Source organism: Salvelinus sp. IW2-2015, linkage group LG11 (assembly GCF_002910315.2).
Source record: "Salvelinus sp. IW2-2015 linkage group LG11, ASM291031v2, whole genome shotgun sequence".
Lineage (NCBI taxonomy): Eukaryota > Metazoa > Chordata > Actinopteri > Salmoniformes > Salmonidae > Salvelinus > Salvelinus sp. IW2-2015.
In genome coordinates, this window is record NC_036851.1 from 42,752,967 (window position 1) to 42,771,895 (window position 18,929).

Below are 18,929 nucleotides of genomic sequence, written 5' to 3' on the forward strand. Positions count from 1 at the left end.
TTACCTGGACAAGACAAATCTATCAGAAATATGCCGACAATGGCAGTTGCTGGCATTGGAAAAACAGTCTCTGTGCAGAAGTTCATTCTGGACTGGGCTGAAGGAAAAGCAAATCAGGAACTTCAGTTCATATTTCCACTTCCATTTCGGGAGCTGAATTTGATGAAGGGGAACAAACACAGCTTGATGGAACTTCTTCATAACTTTTTTTTGGAAACCAAAGAATCCGGAATCTCCAAGTATGACAAGTACAAAATTCTGTTTGTCTTTGATGGTCTGGATGAGTGTCGACCTCCTCTGACTTCAAAAACAACGAAAAAGGGTGTGATGTCACAGATTAAACCTCAGTGGATGTGCTATTGACAAACATCATCAATGGGAATCTTCTCCCCTCCGCTCTCCTCTGAATAACTTCACGATTTGCAGCAGCCAATCAGGTCCCTCCTGAGTGTATTCACCAGGTGACAGAGGTACGAGGATTCAATGACCCACAGAAGGAGCACTTCAGGTACAGATTCAGTGATGAGAACCTTACCAGCACAATCATCTCACACGTAAAGACATCAAGGAGTCTCCATATCATGCACCAGATACCCAGTCTTCTGTTAGATATCAGTTACAGTTCTTGAAGACATTTAGAATTCAGATAGAAGAGGAGAGATTCCCAAGACACTGACTGAGATGTACACATACTTCCTGGTATTTCTGTCCAAATTAATGAATGTGAAGTATCATGGGAAAAATGAGACAGATCCCCACTGGAATAAAGAGTGCATCATGACAATAGAGAAACAGTTTTTTCAACAGCTGGAGAAGGGCAATCTGATATTCTAATAGGAAGAACCTGAAAGAGTGTGGCATTGATATCAGAAAGCGTCAGTGTACTCAGGAGTGTTGATCAAGATCTTCAGAGAGGAGTGTGGTCTGTACCAGGAGAAGGTGTACTGCTTTATTCATCTGAGCATCCAGGAGTTTCTTGCTGCTTTATATATGTTCCTATCATTCACCAACAACAATGTGAGTCTAAAGGCTGGACCACAATCAACCTCTACAGTGAAGCTGACACTGTTCTTTTTGAATAGTTGAAAATGAACAATCTGAGTAAATTATGGAAGTGTCTGAAGCTGTTAGGTTATAGTAACAGATTAAAGACCAAAGCTCTCAATCTTAGCTTGGACATTGGAGGAAAGGTTACATCAGATAAGACCATGGTTGCAGACAGTCTGAATAGCTATTTTACAACTATAGCTAATACATTAGTTAGCAAGTTACCTAGTCAATCAGGTTGCTATGGGCAGAGTTATGTCCAGCAGTTTTACTCACAGCAGGGGATTCAAGTAGATTATTTTTTATTTGAAAAGGTGTCTGAGTCAACTGTGCTGGAGAGGCTAAAAGAACTTGACCATTCCAAAGCAACGGGCCTTGACAACATTCCCGCCAGATTTCTAAAGGATGCTGCGGTAATTATCACCCCCTGTGTAATTCACATTGTGAATCTGTCTATTGAACTAGGGTGTTTTCCCAGTGAACTAAAACTTGCAAGGGTCATTCCCTTATACAAAAAAGGGAATAAGTTAGATCATGGAMACTATCGGCCTGTCTTAATCCTGTGTGCTTTATCGAAGGTAATGGAACATATTATGTTCAAGCAGATTGATATCCTTGCATTACCTATTCTATGAGCTCCAATCTGTCTTCAGGAAATCCCATTCCACTGACACCTGCCTACTGCCTATATCTGAATGACCACATAATGAAGGAAGTAGACGGAGGGAAGTTTTGTGGTATGGTTATGTTAGATCTCCAAAAGGCGTTCGATACAGTGGATCATGAGATTCTGTTAAACAAATTAAGAGCCATGGGCTTTAACAACTTAGCAGTAAAATGGGTCAGCTCTTACCCACAAGGAAGAAAACAGATAGTGGATGTGAATGGGACCCTGTCTAAACCCCAAATCTTGACCTGCAGGGTACCCCAAGGGAGTGTGCTGGGTCCACTTTTATTTCAGTTGTATATTTTCTATTGTATATTTTATTTCTATTGTATATAAATGACCTTTTCCTATATGCAGATGATTCTGCACTGTTGGTTTCCCACAAAGACAAAAATGTGGTTGAGAAAGCCCTCAGTGCTGAACTTCTGAATGTCAGTAAATTACTATATGATGATAAGCTGTCACTTCACCTTGGAAAACAGAGTCCATCTTGTTTGGGTCCAAAGTGAAACTGAGGAAAATCCCCACATTTTAAGGTGGTAGTAGGTGACATAGTAGTCGCAGAAAAATACTCTGTAAAGTATCTTGGATGTGTGCTAGATAACCATCTGACAGGGGAGAGCATGGCACAAAATGTTATCGCCAAAGTGAACCATAAAATTAGGTTCCTGGCTAGAACCTCCAAATATTTTGTGCCATTCCTGGATAGGAATGCAATGGGGACATTGGCAGGGGCTCTTGTTCAGTGCCACTTCAACTATGTATGTTCTTCCTGGTACTATTGTGCCCCCAAGATATAAAAAAAATAATTGCAGACATCTCAGAACAAATTAGTTAGGATTATTATTAAACTTCCAGCACTTATGCATCTTGACTATTGCCACTTTGAAAGCCTTTGATGGCAATTAGTGGATGAGAGAGTCGCTCAGATAAAATGATGTCTTGTACATAAGATTGTCCACAGTATGGTCCCCAGATACTTATGTAACTACTTTAACTTAGTAAGGGATAACCATAACTATTCCACTAGGAGTGAAACTGACGTCGTTCCTTTTAGATTTAAAAGTGGTATGGCGAAATATTTTTTTTATACTCGGCTGCCATTCTTTGGAATAATCTTCCAAAGAATTTTAAACTTATAACCTCCATAGGTAGTTTCAAGTTCTCACTGAAAAAATGGCTAAATAGTAGCATGTCTCAAAAGTGAGTGGTAAGATTAAAGTAGGTGGCGGAGAGGGAAATGCCCGGGATAGCCTTTTTGGTGCCTGTTGTTTATTATAATGCGATTGTCTTGTGTGTGTGTATATATATATATATATATATATATATATATAATAATATTATATATTATATAATATATATATATATTACAGTTGAAGTCGGAAGTTTACATTCACTTAGGTTGGAGTCATTAAACTTGTTCTTCAACCACTTCACAATTTCTTGTTAACAAGCTATAGTTTTGGAAGTCGTTAGGACATCTACTTTGTGCATGACACAAGTAATTGTTTACAGACAGATTATTTCACTTATAATTCACTGTATCACAATTCCAGTGGGTCAGAAGTTTACATACACTAAGTTGACTGTGCCTTTAAACAGCTTGGAAAATTCCAGAAATGATGTCATGGCTTTAGAAGCTTCTGATAGGCAATTGACATATTTGAGTCAATTGGAGGTGTACCTGTGGATGTATTTCAAGGCCTACCTTCAAACTCAGTGCCTCTTTGCTTCACTCATGGGAAAATCAAAAGAAATCAGCCAAGACCTCAGAAAAAAAACTCTAGACCTCCATAACTCTGGTTCATCTTGTGGAGCAGTTTCCAAACGCCTGAAGGTTCATCTGTACAAACAATAGTATGCAAGTATCAACACCATGGGACACGCAGCCGTCATACGCTCAGGAAGGAGACGCGTTCTGTCTCTAGAGATGAACGTACTTTGGTGTGAAAAGTGCAAATCAATCCCAGAACAACAGCAAAGGACGCTGTAAAGATGCTGGAGGAAACAGGTACAAAAGTGTCTATATCCACAGTAAAACGAGTCCTATTTTGACATATTCGGAAAGGCTGCTCAGCAAGGAAGACGCTACAGCTCCAAAACCACCATTAAAAAAAAAACTGCACATGGGGACAAAGATCGTACTTTTTGGAGAAATGTCCTCTGGTCTGATTAAACAAAAATAGAACTGTTTGGCCATAATGACCATCGTTATATTTGGAAAAAAGGTGAGGCTTACAAGCCGCGAAGAACACATCCCAACCGTGAAGCACGGGGGCGGAGGGCAGCATCATGTTATGGGGTGCTTTGCTGCAGGAAGGACTGATGCCCTTCACAAAATAAATGGCATCATGAGGGGAAAATTATGTGGATATATTGAAGCAACATCTCAAGACATCAGTCAAGAATTTAAAGCTTGGTTGCAAATGGGTCTTCCAAATGGACAATGACCCCAAGCATACTTCTAAAGCTGTGGAAAAATGGCTTAACCTCTTTCAGCTAGGGGGCACTATTTTTATGTTTGGAAAAATAACGTTCACGGTAAACAGACTATTTCTCAGGCCCAGATGCTAGAATATGCATATAACAGATTAGGATAGAAAACACTCTAACGTTTACAAACTGTCAAAATATTGTCTGTGAGTATAACAGAACTGATTTTGCAGGCGAAAACCTGAGGAAATCCAACACAGAAGTGCCTTTTATTTGGAGAAATCCCTGTTCCATTGCCTGCCCTCTCATTTAAAGGGTATCAACCAGATTCCTTTTCCAATGGCTTCCTCAGGTTGTGACCAGGCTTTAGACATAGTTTTCAAGCTTTTATTTGAAAAATGAGCGAGATTTATCAAAACGCGTCAGGTGTCCTTTGATTAGTTCATGCGCCCGAGAGTTGTTGCTCGACATTTTCTTTCTCTGTAGTATTGAATAGTTTACCGTCCGGTTGAAATATTATCGATTATGTACTTCTTGTCACTATAGGGGTGCTGTTTCAACTTTGTAAAATATCGTCCCCAAATTAAACTGCCTCGTACTCAATTCTTGCTCGTACAATATGCATATTATTATTAGTATTGGATAGAAAACACTCTCTAGTTTCTAAAACCGTTTGAATTATTTCTCTGAGTGAAACAGAAGTCGTATGGCAGCGAAATTCCTGACAGGAACTCCAAAATCTGAAATGTTGACTCTGTTCTAGGATCAGTTTAAAACTCTGTATGTATCCTATGGGTCGACATGACTGCATGCACCTCCCCTGGATGTCAGTAACCAATGAGAATTGGATGGAGTTTCTAGGCAGATCTGGGCCATATAAATAGGCTTGGCACGAGTGGCGCACTCTTTTCAAGATTCGCCATGACGCAAGGCAGACATCAGCATGGCTTTCTGAAAAGCTCACGTTATCGAGTTAGATATATCCGGCTGTGATTTTCTTCGATATAGGTGTTAAAAACATCATAATGTAGTTTTTTTAAACCGAGTTTATTCAGTTTACATGAGTATATTTCGATTTTCTGATTTTTCTTTGTGCTGCGCTATGACAGTTGGACACCTCTGAGCCACATAGCTCCGTTTGCTGCTAGTTCCAAAGTTGAAGAGGACATTCTACAGCCGAGCAACGATTATTATGGACAAAGGACAACTTGCCCAAGATTCTGATGGGAGCTCATCAAAAGTAACTATTTATGATGTTAATTGTTGTTCTGTGGAAAGATTTAAATGATTATTCCTCCATTAATTTCGGTGGGGTCTGCTATAAACGCACCCTGTATGTCGTAGTAACGTTAATTTAAAAATCTAACACAGCGGTTGCATAAAGACTAGTATCTTTCATTTGCTGTCCAACCTGTATTTTTTAGTCAAGTTTATGATTATTTATTGATTAGATTAGGTGCCTCTCAAGATGGCGCCGGCCAGATTGCCTGAAATGTTGCTACTAATCACATTGTATAACCACGATTTGTGCTGCTAAATATGCACATTTTCGAAAAAAAACCTATATGCATTGTGTAATATGATGTTACAGGACTGTCATCTGATGATGAAGTATATCAGGTTAGTCAAAATTATATATCTTTTGCTGGATTGTTACGATCGCTAACCTTTGCTGCTGGTAAATTGCTTGTGTTTCTGGCTATTGTGGTAAGCTAATATAATGCTATATTGTGTTTTCACTGTAAAACACTTAAAAAATCTGAAAATATTGGCTGGATTCACAAGATGTTGGGCTTTCATTTGCTGTACGCTTTGTATTTTTCGGAAATGTTTTATGATGAGTATTTAGGTATTTGACGTTGGTCTCTGTAATTATTCTGGCTGCTTCAGCGCTATTTCAGATTGCAGCTGCAATGTAGAACTGTGATTTATACCTGAAATATGACATTTTTCTAACAAAACATATGCTATCATAAAATATGTTATCAGACTGTCATCTATGAAGTTGTTTCTTGGTTAGTGACTATTTATATCTTTATTTGGTCGAATTAGTGATGGCTACCTATGCAAGAAAAAAATGGTGGGGAAAAAAAGTTGTGTCTTTTGCTATGGTGGTTAGCTAATAGAAATACATATTGTGTCTTCCTGTAAAAATTTAAAAATCGGAATTATGGCTGGATAAAAGATCTGTATCTTTCATTTGGTGTCTTGGACTTGTGATTTCATGACATTTTATTATATGATATCCCTGTAGCTTTAGGCTAGGCTATGCTAGTCTGCTTTTTGATGGGGGGATCCCGGATCCGGGTTTGTGCTCGTTAGAGGTTAAAAACAACCTGAGGATTGATTATAAAAAACGTTTGACATGTTTCTACGAACATTATGGATACTTTTTGGATTTTCGTCTGCCTTCAGGACCGGAACGAGCCTGGGGTTTTCTGAACATACGCGCAAACCAAATGGCGTTTTTGGTTATAAAACTAATCTTTATCGAACAAAAATAACATTTATTGTGTAACTGGGAGTCTCGTGAGTGCAAACATCCGAAGATTATCAAAGGTAAGCGATTCATTTTGTTGCTTTTTCTGACTTTCGTGACCAGCTAATTTGCGGCTAGCTGTTCTTACTGTTTTTCTAGTGATTGATAACTCACAAATGCTTGGATTGCTTTCGCTGTAAAGCATATTTTCAAAATCTGACACGATAGGTGGATTACAACAAGCTAAGCTGTGTTTTGGTATATTTCACTTGTGATTTCATGATTATAAATATTTTTTGTATTGTCTTTTAATTTGGCGCTCTGCAATTCAGCGATTGTTTACGAAAATGATCCCTATCGGGATCCGTGCGTCAAGAAGTTTTAAGGAAACAAAGTCAAGGTATTGGAGTGACCATCATGAAGCCCTGAACTCAATCCTATAGAAAATTTGTGGGCGAAACTGAAAAAGCGTGTGCGAGCAAGGAGGCCTACAAACCTGCCTCAGTTACAACCAGCTCTGTCAGGAGAAATGGGACAAAATTCACCAACTTCTTGTGGGAAGCGTGTGGAAGGCTACCAAGACGTTTGACCCAAGTTAAACAATTTAAAGGCAATGCTACCAATTACTAATTGAGTGTATGTAAACTTCTCACCCACTGGGAATGTGATGAAAGAAATAAAGCTGAAATAAGTCATTTCTCTCTACTTATTATTCTGACTTTTCACATTCATAAAATAAAGTGGTGATCCTAACTGACCTAGACAATTTTTACTAGGATTAAATGCAAATTAATTACTTAAAAATCATACATGTGATTTTCTGGATTTTCAGGAAACACTGCCGATTTTGCAGGTTCAAATACTTGTTCTCCCCACTGTATATTATACAATCAATCCCTAATATATATATATATATATTTAGGGCCTACCCATATTATATGGTATACAGTGGGGAGAACAAGTATTTGATACACTGCCGATTTTGCAGGTTTTCCTACTTACAAAGCATGTAGAGGTCTGTAATTTTTATCATAGGTACACTTCAACTGTGAGGACGAAATCTAAAACAAAAATCCAGAAAATCACATTGTATGATTTTTAAGTAATTAATTTGCATTTTATTACATGACATAAGTATTTGATCACCTACCAACAGTAAGAATTCCGGCTCTCACAGACCTGTTAGTTTTTCTTTAAGAAGCCTCCTGTTCTCCTCATTACCTGTATTAACTGCACCTGTTTGAACTCGTTACCTGTATAAAGACACCTGTCCACACACTCAATCAAACAGACTCCACCTCTCCACAATGGCCAAGACAGAGAGCTGTGTAAGGACATCAGGGATAAAATTGTAGACCTGCACAAGGCTGGGATGGGCTACAGGACATAGGCAAGCAGCTTGGTGAGAAGGCAACAACTGTTGGCGCAATTATTAGAAAATGGAAGAAGTTCAAGATGACGGTCAATCACCCTCGGTCTGGAGCTCCATGCAAGATCTCACCTCGTGGGGCATCAATGATCATGAGGAAGGTGAGGGATCAGCCCAGAACTACACAGCAGGACCTGGTCAATGACCTGAAGAGAGCTGGGACCACAGTCTCAAAGAAAACCATTAGTAACACACTACGCCATCATGGATTAAAATCCTGCAGCGCATGCAAGGTCCCTGCTCAAGCCAGCGCATGTCCAGGCCCGTCTGAAGTTTGCCAATGACCATCTGGATGATCCAGAGGAGGAATAGGAGAAGGTCGGTGTGGTCTGATGAGACAAAAATAGAGCTTTTTGGTCTAAACTCCACTCGCCGTGTTTGGGACGGAAGAAGGATGATGAGTACAACCCCAAGAACCCATCCCAACCGTGAAGCATGGAGGTGGAAACATCATTCTTTGGGGATGCTTTTCTGCAAAGGGGTCAGGACGAATGCACCGTATTGAGGGGAGGATGGATGGGGCCATGTATCGCAAGATCTTGGCCAACAACCTCCTTCCCTCAGTAAGAGCATTGAAGATGGGTCGTGGCTGGGTCTTCCAGCATGACAACGAAACGAAACACACAGCCAGGGCAACTAAGGAGTGGCTCCGTAAGAAGCATCTCAAGGTCCTGGAGTGATCTAGCCAGTCTCCAGACCTGAACCCAATAGAAAATCTTTGGAGGGAGCTGAAAGTCCGTATTGCCCAGCGACAGCCCCGAAACCTGAAGGATCTGAGGAAGGTCTGTATGGAGGAGTGGGCCAAAATCCCTGCTGCAGTGTGTGCAAACATGGTCAAGAACTACAGGAAACGTATGAGCTCTGTAATTGCAAACAAAGGTTTCTGTACCAAATATTAAGTTCTGCTTTTCTGATGTATCAAATACTTATGTCATGCAATAAAATGCAAATTAATTATTTAAAAATCACACAATGTGATTTTCTGGATATTTTTTTTTTTTTAGATTCCGTCTCTCACAGTTGAAGTGTACCTATGATAAAAATTACAGACCTCTACATGCTTTGTAAGTAGGAAAACCTGCAAAATCGGCAGTGTATCAAATACTTGTTCTCCCCACTGTATATATATAAACAATCAATCCCTAATATATATATATTAGGGATTGATTGTTTATATTTTAAGGGTATGTGAGACATGGAAGATGTACCTGTTCATAGTTTAKTAGGAACAGAAATTGTATTAATTATTGGATGCTGTGAAACAAACAAAAATTGTCTGTCATTGTCTGTTGTCATTACAATCGCCGCCTAACCTGGTTKTATTCCCCCTTCCCCTTTCCATCTTCAAAAAGACTGCAATGGAAATAAGTTGTTAAGCTTTATTGTGTTATCCTTGATGATTTTCTTAAATTGTATGTGGAGGCGTCACCAGCTGGATTTGCAATGGACAAGGCTTTACAGAGTAAGAATGGATAGCTGGAGCTGTTCTTCCTCTTCCTTCTGGGCCTCTCACTGGAGTCCAATCAGACTCTCCTCTGAGGCCTTCTGACACAGACAAGAAGCCTCTCACTGACCAATAAGAGGATAGTCAAGTACATCAAGGAGAAGATCAGAGAAATACCCTCCTCAGAGAGACGCATTAATCTGTTACACTGTCTGAATGAGCTGAATGACTATTCTCTGGTGAAGGAGATTCAACGCTACCTGAGTTCAGGACATATCTCAGAAGCCAACATTTCCCCTGCTCAGGGGTCAGCTCTGGTCTTTGTCTTGCTGACTTCAGAAGAGGAGCTGGATGTGTTTGACCTGAAGAAATACTCCAGATCAGAGGAGGGTCTCTGGGGCTGCTGCCAGTGGTCACAGAGGAAGGCTTTGCTTCTCTACCCTCAGCTCTGAGGTCAAACCCCTCCCACCTGAGAGAGCTGGAACTGAGTCACAATCACCCAGGAGGTTCAGGTTTGAAGCTGCTCTCTGGTGGACTGGAAGATCAACAGTGTAGACTGGTGTCACTCAAGTATGTTAAGAGTTTGTGTCAATCAGGATTTATGTTAGACACAGGACCAGTTTGTTGACAGTTTGTGTGTGCACTTGTATGTGAGTGCATAAGTGTGTATAAGTAAAGTGCGATGTCTGTAAGCTCACACTGTATCCAAACACAGCATACAGACATCTCTCTGTCTGAGGAGAACAGAACAGTGAAATGGTTGAGAGAAGGGTTGCCCTATCCTGATCACCCAGAAATATTTCAGGACATCAATAAGGGATCAAAACGTTCACCTGGATTCACCTGGTCAGTCTATGTCATGGAAAGAGAAGGTGTTCCTAATGTTTTGTATACTCAGTGTATTTCCTCTAGCTATGTCTATGAATATTTACAGGTCTATGAATATTTACAGATCTATGAATATGTATAGGCCTATATGTGTTTCTGTCTGTGATTTCCTGATTGTTCTCCTAATTTAGATGCAGCACACCTTCTACCTCAGGTAAAAATGGACAAACACAAAAGTCTGGAAGTTTGTATATGGTGTATATTGTATCCTCCTTGTTGTAATAACCGTTATCGCTTAGCCTAAAGATGAACAGACTAGCCTTCATCTAAAATGTAATGTAACATGCCATTCACCCTTCCCCGGTTAGAAATGGTTGAATTTGTCAGTGTCATTTAGATTGATGTTTGTGTTTTTGTAATGTAGGCCATACCAGTGTTATTACATACTGGCCATGAACCAATCATCAGTAACCCTTCCTTCCTTCTCTCTCTCTCTCTCTCTCTCTCTCTCTCTCTCTCTCTCTCTCTCTCTCTGGTCTCACTTGGGGGGTGGCGTGGGAAAGAGAGGCAATGCAGGGCAGATCAGACACATTCCATATAGACACCCCTCCATCACTACTGCTGCTGGATAGTTATGTAACTAAACAACACAATCAATTTGGTCAGCACGCATTTGTGTAATTACTAATAATGGCCACTAGGGGATAGTGTTGTACTATGTGAGCCATTATAAAATCAGGTGACAGTTTATTCCTCTGTCATGTCATTTAGCCTAGCATGAACACATAATATTTTCCTAGAGCACCATCTCATTTGGGATAAGTTCTCGATAGTTGCTGGTGGTTTAGAGGAAATACTATGTTCTTGTCCTGTCAAATGCATAGGTCTGTTTGAATTGAAAAAAGTATTCCCACGGGTAGATGTAGCCTACTACATGAGTTGCTAATTTGCCAACTTTCCTCCAAGATAGAGCTACAGGGTGTGCAGGTTTTTTTCCCCAGCCCTGCTTTAACACCCTTGGTTCTTCCAATCAGCAGCTCCACAGGACCTTTATTCAGTGAATTTGGAGAGTTAAGGTAGGAATGGAACAAAAGTCTGCACACTATTCAAGAGGAGGGTTGGGAAGTAGGCAACCACTTATGTACTGCATCTCAGAGTCAGATGACATATATTACATTACAGAACTCTTTGTTATTTTGCAAAACAGTAAATGTCATTGCTTTCTCAAAACATATACACAACAATTACACTGTAAAAATTGTGAATACATTCATTTCTGCCTGCAAAAAGATGAACACACAATTTCTGTTGAGTCCAAGCACACAAAACAGAAAGTTAGTCTGTCTTTTTTWAAATCTCAGTAGATCAATACATTTTCATTGCAGTCACTAAATCATGATGATCAAAATTGGAAGTACAACTATGTAAAGGTGCATATTTATGAGCAATTAGTCTCCTTTTATGCACATTTCACTAAACAATTTCATACCCATCAAATTATATATTATTCCTGATTTTTAATTATTTAAAATAAAAATGTAGCACATTGTGTGCAAGATTCATTCATCGGTATCATCACAATCCAATTCCACGTATTCAATACATTGGCTGATTTGCTCATTGTTTTGTAGACTTTCCATTGGTGCACAGAAACACAATCCACGATAGAAATAAGGAAAGGTGAACACAATGGAGGAATACAACTGATATGACTGGATAGGCCTCAATCCACACCAAAGCAAAGCTCTRTACTGGAAGGTCACAATGTTTGAGATGTAACGCAACTTCCTTCTCTGCATCTCAACATAGAATCCAAAAAAATGCTTGTACGCGATTGAGAAAAACTGTAAGATCATAACCATAAAAATAGAACATGTTCTATAGATGATACTTCTATGGTTAAGATCCATCTGTCTTGGTCGAAACCCCCAGGGTCAATATTGTGTGAGGTGGATCAGAATTCATACATAAATACATATTCAATCGACATTGAGGTACGCATGTACCTCAATATGCGTGTACTTCATGTGTATGTTCAGGATTGATTTACACGGAAGAACAAATGTAGGAGGCATGGTCTCAGTCACCCTTCATCCAGTCTCACGGTGGGTGGATGATGTCAAATTAAAAAACAGGGAACTTCAGACAAATATGTTTTCATCAACATGATATGACACACAGCACTGAGCACTGAGCAATGCAGTCTTAATGCTATCCCTCTGTGGCACATGCTGTAACATCCTCTGTTCAGGAATAAAGAAATAGAGGAKCTTTTGTCTTAGGGTACTAAAATGTGCAATGTACAGGTGGGCCACAACTTAACGCTTATTCCTTGTTGAACACGAAGCAGCTAGGGATGAAAAGTTCATATGTATATGATGCCATTAGCTGTGTGTCTATGAAGTTAYTGTTGCACCAAGGTTTTCTAACGTACCAATGACATCCAGCAGGTGGATAAACCTTAAGATTGCTTGACAATGATTGGAGAAGGCAGATGGCTGCATAAAAGGTAGTGGAAAAGATGATTCACACACAGATTTCCATTTGCTTTTTACAGTTACTTGATAGTTACTGCAGTCTGCAACATTTTTGCCTATCTTTTTGTGTTAATCTATGCTAATGTTAGCATTGTGTGGCTATATTAAAGTACTAAAAGCCTGGGTTGTGTTCATAAGGCACCAAATGGAAGAAAAGAGACTGAAACAGGATGCGACTAACTGGACTTGTCCAATAAGAAACACACATTTTTGTTTTCCATTGCAAAACATTTTAAAACCTTTTCCAATGGGTTCCCCAATGGACACAACCCAGATCGCACTTGCAGGTATTCTTGTCCCAGAAGAGACTGTCAAGGTAAGAAAAAAATGAGCAAAATATTAAACTTGTTTGTGAAGGGTCACAGAGCATTGTCTGTTGCTCTGGATGAAATCCAAAGGCCAGCAGTACAGATCAATTTACCACAAGATTTGGACAATTTAGTTCAAGACGGTGTAATAAACTGGTCTCCTCTCCAGCATAGGGTAATTTGTAAGTGCAAACCATGAACCGATTGTTCAACAACTTTGGCATATAAATATGAACCCCAGGAATGCCATCACGCATACATGTCTCCTGTTATGAATTTTATACCAATTGAAAACAATGGGCATTTAACAAGCCTCCAATGTGTCTACCCACCTCTGACCATCCTCTTACATTCACGGCTCATGCTGACAACCCCCCTCAACACTACGCAGAGAAAATAGCTTTTGTACACATATTTGGCCATTTTTATTAATGGCACATTGGCCATTTTTATTAATTTCCTGTTAATTTCTTGAGCATACATGTTTTACAGAATGCAAAATAATGTRTCATTTTATGTGGATAACGCTGAAAAAATCTGAGTGACAAAGAAAAGGCATTACGGAGATAAGCAAATAGCAGGGTGGAGTAGAAGCAATGGAGAATTTACATCTAAGGAAAAATGCTTTTTTCTTGTTGAATAAAATGGCTTGTAATGAAATATCCTTTTCAGACAGTATTTCAACTAATTAAACTAGTTCAATCAAGACGTCGGAAAGAGAGAAAGCTCTTTTTACTGACTTGTCAGTTTAGAAGAATGAGCACACTGATGTTTTGTACAAGATTGAGAATGTTCCCTAAACAAAAGTCCCTGTCTCATCTTCACCCATCTAACTTTCTCACTTCAAAGCTCATTCGCTCTCTCACTCTTTCGCAGAAATAAATGAACAATAATACATTTGTAGTCATTCACTGATCTATTCAGAAATGTCCTTTGCTTGTGTCTGTAAAATTAACAACAAAGAATATCATGAGTTTAAGTCCCAATGCACAATGCTAGGTTGTTGTGAAAAGCACATAGGCTCTCTAGTGCCAGGTAGAAATTGCTTGTAAGCAATAGGCACAGATCTAGGATCAGCTTACCCCTCGCCCAACACAAACCTAATACCAGGTTTTTAGGGGCAAAGCAAATTGAACTAACCCTGCCATAATATCAGGGTGCGGTTTGACCTGCACACTATTGCTGGGGGATTTGTTGAACCACAGTCGGAAACATCATTGTGCTGTTGGGTAAAATGTTTATTTTTAGGGACATTTGGTCAGACAGTTGGCAAATATGGGTTGGTCTGTGTCTGTCTGAAGGGTGGAATTGATAAGTGTTGGAATAATTATATACACAAATGTATAGTGTAAATGTTTGAGGTCCTCCAATCAGGGGTGAGGGTGGGGATGGGACTATTTACTTTTCGTTTTTTATGTTTATGGTTTGGTGGTGCTGGTAGTTATGGGTAGTTTCATGCTGTGAGTGGTGTGTCTGCTGGTCCTGGTAGTTATGGGTAGTTTCATGCTGTGTGTCTGCTGGTCCTGGTAGTTATGGGTAGTTTCATGCTGTGCGCGGTGTGTCTGCTGGTCCTGGTAGTTATGGGTAGTATCATGCTGTGCGCGGTGTGTCTGCTGGTACTGGTAGTTATGGGTAGTTTCATGCTGTGAGCGGGGTGTCTGCTGGTCCTGGTAGTTATGGGTAGTTTCATGCTGTGCGCGGTGTGTCTGCTGGTCCTGGTAGTTATGGGTAGTTTAATGACCAGAGCACCCACTGTGGGAGAGCACCCTCTGACCAGAGCACCCACTGTGGGATAGCACCCTCTGACCAGAGCACCCACTGTGGGAGCGGACATTTGTATTGTCTGTATTGTATTGTTGTTTGTCAGATGAAATATACAGTATATACTGTATATAAAATAAACAAATAAAAATCAACTTGCAGAATACAAAATGGCCACCTTTGGCCTTCAAACAGTACCAACATACGGATACTTCCCCTCACAGGCCATTCTGTTATTAAAGGAGGGGAAGTAACCAACCTGCCTCCTCTGATCCCTTTCAGTGAGGTGAGATAGATCGAAGGGGTTTATTCAACAACCATGTTGCTCCCAAACAGAAACCCTGCATACACAATAGTCAGAGAGGTTATTATTACGCAAACTTTAATTGCTTAATTTGAATTATAAAATTAGATTTTTATATTCTCTCCCGTTATCAAAGGCAACCTGCATTGTATTGGGAAATGGCACTCAGCAAATGAAGTGCAGTAGCATTCATGTTGAAGAAAGAAGGGGAGGCTGTTTGGAGTTATTCAGCATGTTCTTTGTTTTGTTGGAGACTCAACACTTGAATGACAATGGGTAAAATGATCACGGTTTAAGATTGCAATCCTGAGAAGAAGAAAAAAACGATTATTGTGGCACTGTTGTATGTGGCCAATGCACATGATAATAATCAAACAGCTATGGTCATGTGAATTGTTGTTTCTTACTCTGACTATTCATATACACATACTCATTGTCAGCTTGGATCATATTGTTCAATATTCAGTACTGTATCTGGTTAAATTAGTAAAAAAAAAAGGGCTTTTGTAATGACAAATTATTCTAGGGAGCATTTACATATTCCATTTGATTGTACCTCAAAAGGGACTCGCATGTACTATTGCTTTGTCTCTGTCTCTCTGTCTCTCTTTCTGTCTATGTCTCTCTCTGTCTCTCTGTCTCTCTGTGTCTGTCTCTCTCTCTCTTTCTATGTCTGTCTCTTTCTGTCTGTCTCTCTGTCTCTGTCTCTCTCTGTCTCTGTTTGTCTCTGTTTCTGTCTGTCTCTCTGTCTCTGTGAGTGTGTGTGAGAGTGTGAGTGACAATGTGTGTATGYATGTGCGTGCATGAAACCTAAGCATTTAGCCATTAAATTCATTCAATGTCAGAGTTCAGCTTACTTTAGTAACATTTTCCAAAGTAAATGTGTCATATTGCATCTCACAACCCATCCTTGTTTTCAATTAATACAGGTTTGAGTGTGAGAAAATACCCGTAAAGAAATGTTAGAAGTGAGAGGAATTGACACACAAGCACAAAGAGACTAAGGATACTAATACATTAAGTTGGTTAGAAATAAATGTTCCATAAAGTAAACCTGTGAGAGTAGTATGAGAGAATGCACTTCCTTTGCACTGGGCACAGAAGTCAGTTCAACTAGTTAAGGTTGGTTGAGTTGTCAACTAACATGAAATCAACTTGAAGTCAACAAAACATTTCACGTCATTGGATTTAGGTTGAAAGTTGAGTGAACAAAAGACGCAATTCCTTTACGTTGATGACTTTATGAAAATCCAATCAGTTTTCCACATTGGTTCAAAGTAATCATCTGCGCAATCCACAATGACACGACAGCCAAAACACACAGCACAGGTACTCACACGACCAACGGACAATGTAACAATAATCGACAGGATAATGGTAAACCAAGGACACACTTATACAATTACTAATCAGTGGGAATAGGTGCCAGGTGTGCGTAATGAAAGTTCCGGAGGGATCCGTGACAGCACCAGCAGCGCAATGAAACTGGCCTCACAGGAATGCAGTGCGGGTCAATTAGAACCTGATGCAGCTGCCGAAGTTGCGTCATTGTCAGACAGGCCAGTTGCCGCTGCCGAAGTTGCGGCGGCATAGGATGGACCAATAGCAGTGGCGTCGGAAGGATTGGTTGTGGCGGCATAGGATGGGCCAGTTGCAGCTGCTGAAGTTGCATCGTTGGACGGACCCATTGTGGCGATGTCGGACGTCCCAGTTGCAGCTCCAAAGATGCGGCGACGCCGGACGGAGCAGTTGCAGCGTTGTCGGAYGGGCTATTCCTGCAGTCTCCCGTAATGGTCGATTATTCTGTCATGGCGGTATAAAGGGTCGGGAGACAGGCACAGGAATGCGTAATAGAGGTTTTAATTTACCCAAATCACAGCGTGCCGTGTAAAGGCACCGGGATGAAGACCAAACAAACAACATACAARACACAGGGTTGAAACCCAAACAAAAGAGCGAGGAGTACCTTGAATAAATAGCACAAGAGCACAATGATTATCACACGGGACRAGACCCGTAATMATCTGCGCAATCCACAATTGCACGAAAGCCAAAACACACAGCACAGGTACCCACACAACCAACGGACATTGTAACAATAATCGACAGGACAATGGTAAACCAAGGACACACTTAWACAATTACTAATGACTGGGAATAAGAGCCAGGTATGTGTAATGAATGTTCCGGAGGGATCCGTGACACACGATGTTGGGAAGAAAATCCAATGAGACATTAATAATCATTACAAATGAATCCTAGCTTTGCTGTAACAGACAGCTGTGTTTCTGTGACATTGTGTTCTTTGTTATTCTCCTCATACTATGTGATTCTGTCAATCATCATGAAGGTACGTTACTGCCTGTGGTCTTCCACTGATCCCTCACGCTCAAAATAGAAGCATATTGTTAACCTAATTAATAATTTGGTCCGCTACAGTTATAGCTGTTTTGAAGTGATACATCATATTAATCTTAGGGCTAGGCCCCTTTTTCTCAATTTCGCCTGAATGACGTGCCCAAAGTAAACTGCCTGTTGCTCAGGCCCTGAAGCCAGGATATGCATATAATTGATGCCATTGGAAAGAAAACACTTTGAAGTTTGTAGAAATGTTAAAATAATGTAGGAGAATATAACACAATAGATATGGTAGGAGAAAATCCAAAGAAAAACCAACCAGAATTTCATTTTTTTGAGAGCCCATGCTCTTACAATGGAAAGTGTAGGGGCATACTGAATTCTAGCTCCCAGGATGCAATTCCTATGGCTTCCATATGGTKTCAGCAGTCTATGTTCWAGGTTTCAGGCTTGTAACTTCCAAAACAAATAACAAATATGAGTTTTAGTACAGAGACACAGTCTTGGAAATTTGTATATGTGCGCGCGATGAAGACAGAACGCACCTGCTWAAATCGGTTACCTATTGAACATACTTCTTTCCGTAAGAAATGTTATAGTTTGATTACATTTTAGGGTATCTGAGGAGTAAATATAAACATATTTTGACTTGTTGAAACAAAGTTTAGGAGTAGATTTTCAGATTCCTTTCTTTGCATGTTGAACGAGTGGATTACTCAAATCGATGGCGCCTACTAAACAGACTTTTTGGGATATAAAGAAGGATTTTATCTAACAAAACGACACTACATGTTATAGCTGGGACCCTTTKGATGACAAATCAGAGGARGATTTTCAAAAAGTAAGTGAATATTTAATCGCTATTTGTGAATTTATGAAACCTGTGCCGGTGGAAAAATATTCTGATGTGGGGTGCTGTCCTCAAACAATCGCATGACATGCTTTCGCTGTAATGGCTACTGTAAATCGGACAATGTAGTTAGATTAACAAGAATTTAAGCTTTCAATTGATATAAGAAACTTGTATGTACCTAAATGTTTAATATCCATTTTTTTTTTTGCACGCCCTCCAGTTTCACCGGAAGTTGTCCCGCTAGCGGGATGCCTAGCCCAAACAGGTTTAAAAAAGAAGCACTAGAATAAAAAAAGTGAATGAAAAATATAGAACCATTAAAATGTGAAGGAGGTGAGAATGTTGTTGCAAACACATGTGCTTCATTTCTCTCAAATCATTGTGRATCTATAATGTCTGTCGGGTAATATGGACCCCACTGAGACTCCATACATTTATACATTTATTCATGCATCTACTTCATTAAACAGCAAGTCCATAA